Source organism: Rhinolophus sinicus, unplaced genomic scaffold, assembly GCF_057876585.1.
Source record: "Rhinolophus sinicus isolate RSI-liver-muscle unplaced genomic scaffold, RSI-T2T HiC_scaffold_23, whole genome shotgun sequence".
Lineage (NCBI taxonomy): Eukaryota > Metazoa > Chordata > Mammalia > Chiroptera > Rhinolophidae > Rhinolophus > Rhinolophus sinicus.
The window spans coordinates 2,751,426-2,760,556 of NW_028290713.1; positions in this window are offsets into that span (position 1 = coordinate 2,751,426).

Sequence of the window (9,131 nt, forward strand, 5' to 3'; positions counted from 1 at the left end):
GCACAACATAGTCTGACACTGTGGGCATCAGGAGGAAGGAACAGCCCGAGCAGAGCCCCAGAACTCGGTCTCCTCACAGACTCATACTCTCTTATCTGCCCAAAATTGGAGCTTTAATCTGTGCCCAGCAGCCGCCTGACCAATCACATATCAGTATCCTCATATGTCACAAAAAGACAGCTTTTACATCATCATTCTCTTCACAATTCTCTGTGTTCCATAGAGACTTCTTTCACACACTACAGAGACCCTTGGTCCCAACCATACATAATGACTTGCCAGGAATCATCTTGCCACTTCAAAGAGGAGCAAGAACTGACAAGCAGTTGGTATGAGCACTGGCTACAAAAACTGCCCCATCCAAGGGTGTTTCCCGATGAATATGAGCTCCAGATAGAAGCAGATTGGGTCTCCAATCACTCATGGTGATTTTCAACATGAACCACTTATCAACATAGATAGTTAGTGTATCTGGATCTTGATTGTCCTCACCATTTGCTCTGTACTGTCAAGAGAGTGTTAGTATACGGAGAGGAAGGATACACATTTCTATGGTGCTGTGTCACTTCTGAGGAAAGAGGAGCTCCAGGGGTGTGTCATCTGATTCCCCCGTGCATGCTTATCAAACAACAGACTTCAGAGGGTTGGATATAATTCAGTAGAGGTCACGTTCACCAGGAATTTCCTAAGAAAGAAAGGAGTGTCCACTCTCATTGTGTGTTGGCTCAGCATATAGTATAGTTCTCCATAATCTATTTGTCAAAGCACTGATTTTCTCCATGGACAGACACTCTCTACCACCCCTTAGCTGGTGACATAAAGAAGAATTGGAAGTCACGATAGGTTCACTAACCACACATGGAACCCCACATGGAAAATGTACAGACTCTATGAGTAACAGGTTGAAATTTGGGAATGTTTCCTCAATTATGAAGATTAGAGTATTCAACTAACGGACACAACATGTGCAGAATGTAAAAGAAGAAGCAGATAGGCATGCCGTAGGAGGCCCTCAGTAATATGGAGGAGAAAGGGAGAGGCACAGCGCATCCGCAGCAATCCGAGTTTTAACCTGATATACATTCCATGTCCCTCATGGTAGCAGAGGCTTAAACATGCAATAGACCATAGTTATTGCCCTGGCTCTCTGACCAGTCCTTCCTTTCAACTCGAAGGAAAGGTCTATGCTCACAGGTGAGAAGGCCCGTCACATTTTGTTTCACAGACGTCTCATGATGTGTAATGATTCTCTCTCTTTCAATTCACAGTGAATGAAATCTCTGAAAACTCCTTTACAAAATCAGTGTTCTCTGTAAAACAGTAATCAACTCCATCAGGCAAATATCCACCACCACACTTATTTCTAGCAAGGGCACTTCTCCCATGGAGACCTAAATTTCTCTGGCATGTTTGTTTTTAGCAATGTGGAGCTTTGTCATGTATCCCAAAGTGTGTAAGGGGAAGAGCCATCACAACATTAGAGGACTTGTGGTTTAGAAGAGGTGTCCTATAAGGAATAATCCTTAAATTGTTTAGGTAAATTTCCACTTCTGGTTTGACATTGGAACCTTTAATAAATACAATTCAGTTTAGTAATATGCCTAAAGCATTGTGCTGCCCTCAACCCTTGCTGTCTAATAGCATTTTTCTCATCACAAGCAATCATTAGAATCTCAAGCCATGCAACTTCCACTTCTCATCCACACTGCCCCACACATTGCACTTTGGCAAACACGGACCTGCCTTCTTTCTCTATGAATTTGACATATTTGTTCTATTATCTCAATGGAGAGACAGGCGTGTATGGCCTTCAAATGCTAGTTTCTTTCTCTTGCCAATTTCTCAAGAAACTGTCTTGTTGTGGCCAGTACCAGGACTTCTTTCACCTTTTTGACTGAATCTTGTTTCATTTTATACATATACCACCTTCGCTAATGCATTCACTAGTTGACCTGATATTGTGTCTCTACATTTTTGCCATTATCCGTAGTCAGTTCAGAATTCTGTTTAGGATGTACTGGTTATCTGTATTAAACACTATTGTGTATATATCATGGTCACGTGAATTTTTCATTCTTAACATACTGACAAGTCACGAACTGTTTTCCAATGTAGCTATATCATTTTATGTACCCAGCAGAGACAGGTGAGCATTCCAGTTCTTTCCTCCACATTGCATTGTCAATGCACATGTGATCCTTTCTCATTAGTTAATCACAGCATTCTTGAAGGAGTAGCATATTGTCTCATTCTGCTTTTGATTTTCTCTCCGTGACCAATAAATTGTCTGATTTTCATAGCAAAATGTTATAAACTGTGTGGAATCAATAGCAGAGGTCTATTTCTCACCATCCTGCAAGTACAAGGTGAAGGTGAAACAACATTGTTTTCTCAGGCAGGTCGGTCAACAGGAAACTGCTCAGGAATAAATCATGCTGATGTTTTCAGAGGAATGAACAGCCCGAGCAGAGCCACAAAAGTAGCTCTCCTTACAGACTCACACTCTATTGTCTGTCCAGCACTGCAACTTTAATCCTTGCCTAGCAGATGTCTGGCAAACCACATATCAGTATCCTCATGTGTCACAAAACGACACGTGTGACATCATCATCCCCTCTCCAGGAGGCCACAACCACAGAGATACCTTGAACAATTTCTGCCCAAAACTTACCCAGGAAAATCCTTCCATTTTGAGCCCTGAGTATGAATTCACCATTCTCTGTGCTCCATAGAGCCATATTTCTCATACTACATAGGCCCACGGGCACAGCCAAAATGAAGTGTTAGGAACCACCTTCCACTTCAAAGAGGAACAAGAACGCCATGCAGTTGGTGTAACCACTGTCTCCAAAACTTGCACCAACAAAGAGTGTTCCCTGATGAAAGTGAGCTCCAGATTGCAACATATCGGGTCGTCTAGTCTCTGATGGTGATTTTGAACAAGTACCCCTTATCATACATAGCAAGTTTGGGCATCAAGTTCCTATTTGTTCTCATCTTGTGCTGAGTACTGTCAAGGTCGTGTTGTTACACAGAGAGGAAGGATGCAAATTTGCATGGTGCACTGTCAGTTCTGACAGGTAGGATGGGCTTCATTGATCTGCCATCTGAATCCCCCGATCCATGCCTATACACCAGCTGATTTCAGAGGTTTGGATGCAATTCAGTAGAGGTAAGGTACACCAGGAATTACCTATTAAAGTGGGAAGGTCCAATTTCATTCTGCGTGGGCTCAGTAGCTGGCTCGGTATATATTGTAGTTTTCATATTCTATTTGTCAAAGACACTGAATTTCTCTGGGAAAGACACTCTCTGCCAATCCCATAGCAGTTGATGTAACAAATAATTGGAAGTCACGATAGATTCGCTGACCACACATGGAGTTCCACATGTAGAATATACAAACTCTATGAGCAAAAGTGTGAAAACTGGGAATGTTTCCTCAATAATGAGGATCACAGTATGAAAGTCACGCAAACAGCATGCGCAAAATGTAAAAGATGAACTGATAGACATGCCATAGGAGGCCGTCAGTAACATGGAAGAGAAAGGGAGAGGCAGAGCATATTCCCAGCTATCCGAGTTTTATTTTGATTTAGACTCCAGGTCCTTCAGGATAGACCAGGACTGAACGCCACAAGCGAGCACAGCCATTGCCACTGCTCTCTGACCAAGCCTTCCTTTCCACTCGAAGGAAATATCTATGCTTACAGGTGAAGACGCCTATCATATTTTGTTTGAGAGACTTCTTTCAATGTGTAATGATTCTGTCCCTTTCAATTCACAGTGACTGAAATCTGTGAAAATGTTACAATATCACTGCTCTCTCTGTAAAACAGTAATCTACCTCATCAGACAAATATCCATCACCACACTTATTTCTAGCAGGATCACTTTTCCATTGGGAACTAAATTTCACTGGCAGTGTTTGTTTTAGAACTGAGGAGCTTTAACATGTAGCCCAAAGTGTTAAAGAGGCAGGTCCATCACAATATTAGAGGACATGTGGTTTATGAGAGGTGCCCTACTAGGAATATCCCATACATTGTTTGCTAAAATCACACAACCAGTTTCCCATTGAAACCTTTAAAATATACAATTCAGTTTTGCAATATGCCACCAGCATTGTGCTTTCAACCACCCTCACTGTCTAATAGCATTTTTCTGAACACAAACAATCAATAGATACCCAAGAGATGCAACTTTCACTTCCCATCCACAATGCCCCACACCTATTACCCTGGAAAACACTGACCTGCCTTCTTTCCCTATGAATTTGATATTGTCAGTCTGTCATATTAATGGAGAGACATTGTATGTCACCTTGGGTCGCAGGCTTCATTCTCTTGCCAATTTATCAAGATTCATTTTTGCTTTGGCCAGTATCAGGACTCTGTCACCTTTATGAGAGTATCTTGTTTCATTTTATACATACACCACCTTCACTAATGCATTCATCAGTTTACCTGATATTGCTTTTATACATTATTCCATTATCTATAGGGCAGTTCTGAATTCTGTTTAGGAGTTACTGGGCATACATTTTAAAAACTATTGTGTACAAGGTGAGGAAATGTGGCAGCATGAGGTGAGCCTCTGTAAAACTCGCCTGGAATTTACAATGGATTGAACAACAAAAACACCACAAAGGACACCCTGCACAGCAGACAGGCAAGACAAAGTGGCCCACTACCGAAATCACCCACAGGTGAGATATTCGTGTGAGCGGGGGGAGGAGGAAAGGGAGAAGTGCGGAGATGGATCCACGCAGGAGCAGGATGCAGACCTAGCTCAGTGCTCCGAGCTCGCTGCTTCCCGAAACTACTGCAGCTGCGGGAGAGGGATGAAGTCAGACTGCTATGGCTCCTCTTCCCACAGGGCTGAGCGGGCAGCATATAACTCAGCTGAACCCAACCCTCACAGCACAGACCTTGTAGAAAAGACTGAGGGAAGACGGCTGAAAATGGTGGTTGAAGCCCTCACTGCGGAGCAGAGAACAGAAGCCTCAGGCAATGAGACTAGCCGCCCCCTCCCTACCCTCCCAGATCTCGCCCCGCCCCCACTTTCGCGGTGATAGAAACAGAAGAGTAGCAGTGTCAGGTGGAGAACAGAATATTTGCTGTTCTGAGAACTGTGGACTGCAGACACAGATTCGTAGCCCAACTAGTTCCGGCAAAGGGGAGGGAGCCATGGAAGCAGGACCGGCTAAGGTGGTGGTCGCCGAAATTGCTCTGGGCCACCTCTCACAACTCAGCCCGCCCCTGACCTCGCCTATCTGGGCGGATCCCTACAGGAGTAAACAGAACTGCTGAAACATATGGGCTCTGAATCTGCAGCTGGAAGAGCTTTGGAACATCAAAAGATCTCCGCGTACCCACCGGGACACTGTGCCCTGTGACGTAGACAAACTATTAACAGAGGAGGAGCCCGTCTCCCAGGGAATCCCCCCATTGTGTGAGAAGCTGGAATAGTACAGAGAAAACATAGCACTACTGTGTGGGAGAAGAAAAATAAGCTGCATTCGGAGAAAAAATAAAACATTCTACCAACAAGCACTGGAAAACAAAAGAAAGACAGCTTCCTATAAACCTGTTGCAGAAGCCACTCCTGTAGATGTCTAGGAAGAGAAATAGTAAACCAGTAATCACCATGAATAACCAAGACAACAAGAAAGCTCAGAAAGAAAGTTAAAAATCTCCAGAAAAGGCACTTAAAGATACAGAAATATGTGATATATTGACAGAGAATTCAAGACTGCAGTTCTGAAAACTAAAGGAGATGCAAGAAAACAAAGATAGGCAGTTAAATGAACTCAGAAACACAATCAAAGAACAGCATGAGCATTTTACGAAAGAGATTGAAATTTTAAAAAAGGACCAAATCCTCGAACTTTTAAGGAACATTTCAAGAACGACTGGGTCAAAGAAGAAGTTAGAGGAGAGAGCAAAACATGCATAGAAACAAATGACAAAGAAAATACATCCTACCAAAATTTTTGGGATGCAGCGAAAGCAGTTTTAAGAGGGAAATTTATATCATTAAAGGCCTATCTCAGGAAACAAGAAAACTCCATAATAAATAACCTCATGTTACACCTTAAAGAACTAGAAAAAGAGGAACAAGTAAAACCCAAGGTCAGCAGAAGAACGAAATAACAAAAATTAAACCAGAACTAAATGAAATACAACAAAAAGGCAATAGAAAAAAGTAATGTGACAAAGAGCTGGGTCTTTGAAAAGGTTAACAAAATTGACAAAACCTTGGCTAGACTCACTAAGATAAAAAGAGAGAAGACACTAATTAACAAAATCAGAAATGAAAAAGGGGAAGTTATCACGGACATCACAGAAATACAAAGAATCATCCAAGAATAATATGAAGGACTATATGCCACCAAATTCAACAACCTAGAGAAATGGACAAGTTCTTAGAAACATATAGCCTCCCTAGGCTGAACCATGAAGAACTGGAAAATTTAAACAGACCGATCACCAGTAACAAAATTGAATCAGTCATCCAAAACCTTCCCAAAAGCAAAAGTCCAGGACCAGATGGCTTCACTAGTGAATTCTACCAAACCTTCAAAGAGGATCTAGTACCAATCCTGCTCAAACTCTTCCAAAAAATTGAAGAAGAGACAGTACTCCCTAACTCATTTTACGAGGCCAACATTACCCTGATACCAAAACCTGGTAAGGACAGCACAAAGATAAAAGAAAATTACAGACCAATACCTCTGATGAATACCGATGCAAAACTCCTAAATAACATTCTAGCAAATCGAATACAACAATGCATTAAAAAGATTATTCATCACGACCAAGTGGGGTTCATCCACGGGGCACAAGAAGGTTCAACATCCACAAATCCATCAATGTGACACATCGCATAAACAAAATAAAGGACAAAAATCATATGATTATATCAATTGATGCAGAAAAAGCATTTGACAATATACAACATCCATTTATGATTCAAACACTTAATAAAATAGGTATAGAAGGAAAATACCTTAACATAATAAAGGCAATATATAACAAGTGTTCTGCATATCTCATAATTAATGTTGAAAAACTGAAGCCATTTGCTCTACGTTCAGGAACACGACAGGGCTGTCCCCTATCACCTCAGCTTTTCAACATAGTGTTGGAAGTCCTTGCCAAAGCAATCAGGCAAGTGAAAGAAATAAAAGGCATCCAAATTGGGATTGAAGAAGTTAAATTATCACTCTTTGCAGATGACATGATGCTATACATAGAAAACCCTAAAGACTGCACCAAAAAGCTATTAGAAACAATCAACGAATACAGTAAAGTTGCTGGCTACAAATCAACGTACAAAAGTCCATTGCCTTCCTATATACTAACAATGAAATCTCAGAAAAAGAAATACAAAGAACAATTCCTTCTGCAATTGCAGCAAAAAGAATAAAATACCTAGGAATAAACTTAATGAAGGACGTGAAATACCTATATGCTGAAAACTATAAGATAGGTTTGAAAGAAATAGAAGAAGACACAAAGAAATGGAAAGACATTCCGTGCTCATGGATTGCAAGAATGAACATAGTTAAAATGGCCGTATTACCCAAAGCAATATACGTATTTAATGCAATCCCGATCAAAATCCCAATTGAATATTTTAAAGAAAGAGAACAAAAATCATCAGATTTGTTTGGAACCTCAAAAGACCCCGAATAGCCAAAGCGATCTAAAGAAAAAAGCACAATAATGGAGGTATCACACTTCCTGACTTTGGCTTGCCCTACAGGGCTACAATAACCAAAACAGCATGGTATTGGCAGAAAAACAGACACATAGACCAATGGAATAGAATTGAGAACCTAGAAATTAAACCACATAAATATGGACAGATAATTTTTGACAAAAAAGCTAAAAACATACAATGGAGCAAAGGCAGCCTTCTTAATAAATGGTGCTGGGAGAATGGATAGCCACGTGCAAAAGAATGAAACTGGACTGCTATTTGTCACCATGTACCAAAGTTAATTCAAAATGGATCAAAGACTTAAGCATAAGACCTGACACAATAAACTGCATAGAAGAAAACATAGGTACTAAACTTATGGACCTTGGGTTCAAAGAGCATTTTGTGAATCTGACTCCAAAGGCAAAGGAAGTAAAAGATAAATAAACGAATGGGACTATGTGAAACTTAAAAGCTTCTGCATAGCAAAAGAAACCATCGACAAAATAAAGAGGCCACCAACTGAATGGGAGAAGATTTTTGCAAACAGTGCCTCTGATAAGGGCCTAATATCCAGAATATACAAAAAACTCATGCAACTCAACAACAAAAAAACAAACAACCCAATTGAAAAATGGGCAGAGGACTTGAAGAGACATTTCTCCAAAGAGGACACACAAATGGCAAATAGACACATGAAAAAATGCTCAACATCACTAATCATCAGAGAAATGCAAATCAAAATCACAATGAGATATCACCTCACCCCAGTCAGAATGGCTATCATCAACAAGACAGATAGTAACAAGTGTTGGAGAGGCTGTGGAGAAACGGAACCCTCATACACTGTTGCTGGGAATGTACTGGTGCAGCCGTTATGGAAGGCAGTATGGAATTTCCTCAAAAAATTACGAATATAATTGCCATATGACCCAGGAATCCCTCTCCTGGGTATCCACCCCAAAAATCTGGAAACATTTGGAGATAAAGACACGTGTGCTCCAATGTTCATTGCAGCTTTGTTTACGGTGGCCAAGACCTGGAATCAAACAAAATGTCCGTCGACAGATGAATGGATAAAGAAGTGGTGGTATATATACACAATGGAATACTATTCGGCGGTAAGAAAAGATGATATAGGGACATTTGTGACAACATGGATGGATCTTGAGAGTGTAATGCTGAGCGAACAAAGTCAGACAGAAAAAGCAGAGAACCATGTGATTTCACTGATATGTGGTATATAAATCAAAAACAACAATTGAACAAGACAAACAAATGAGAAACAGAAATCCGTAGACACAGACAATAGTTTAGTGGTTATCTGAGGGTACGGGGTGTGGGGGGTGGAAGATGAGGGTAAGAGGGATCAAATATATGGTGATGGAAGGAAAACTGACTCTGGGTGGTGAACACACAATGGA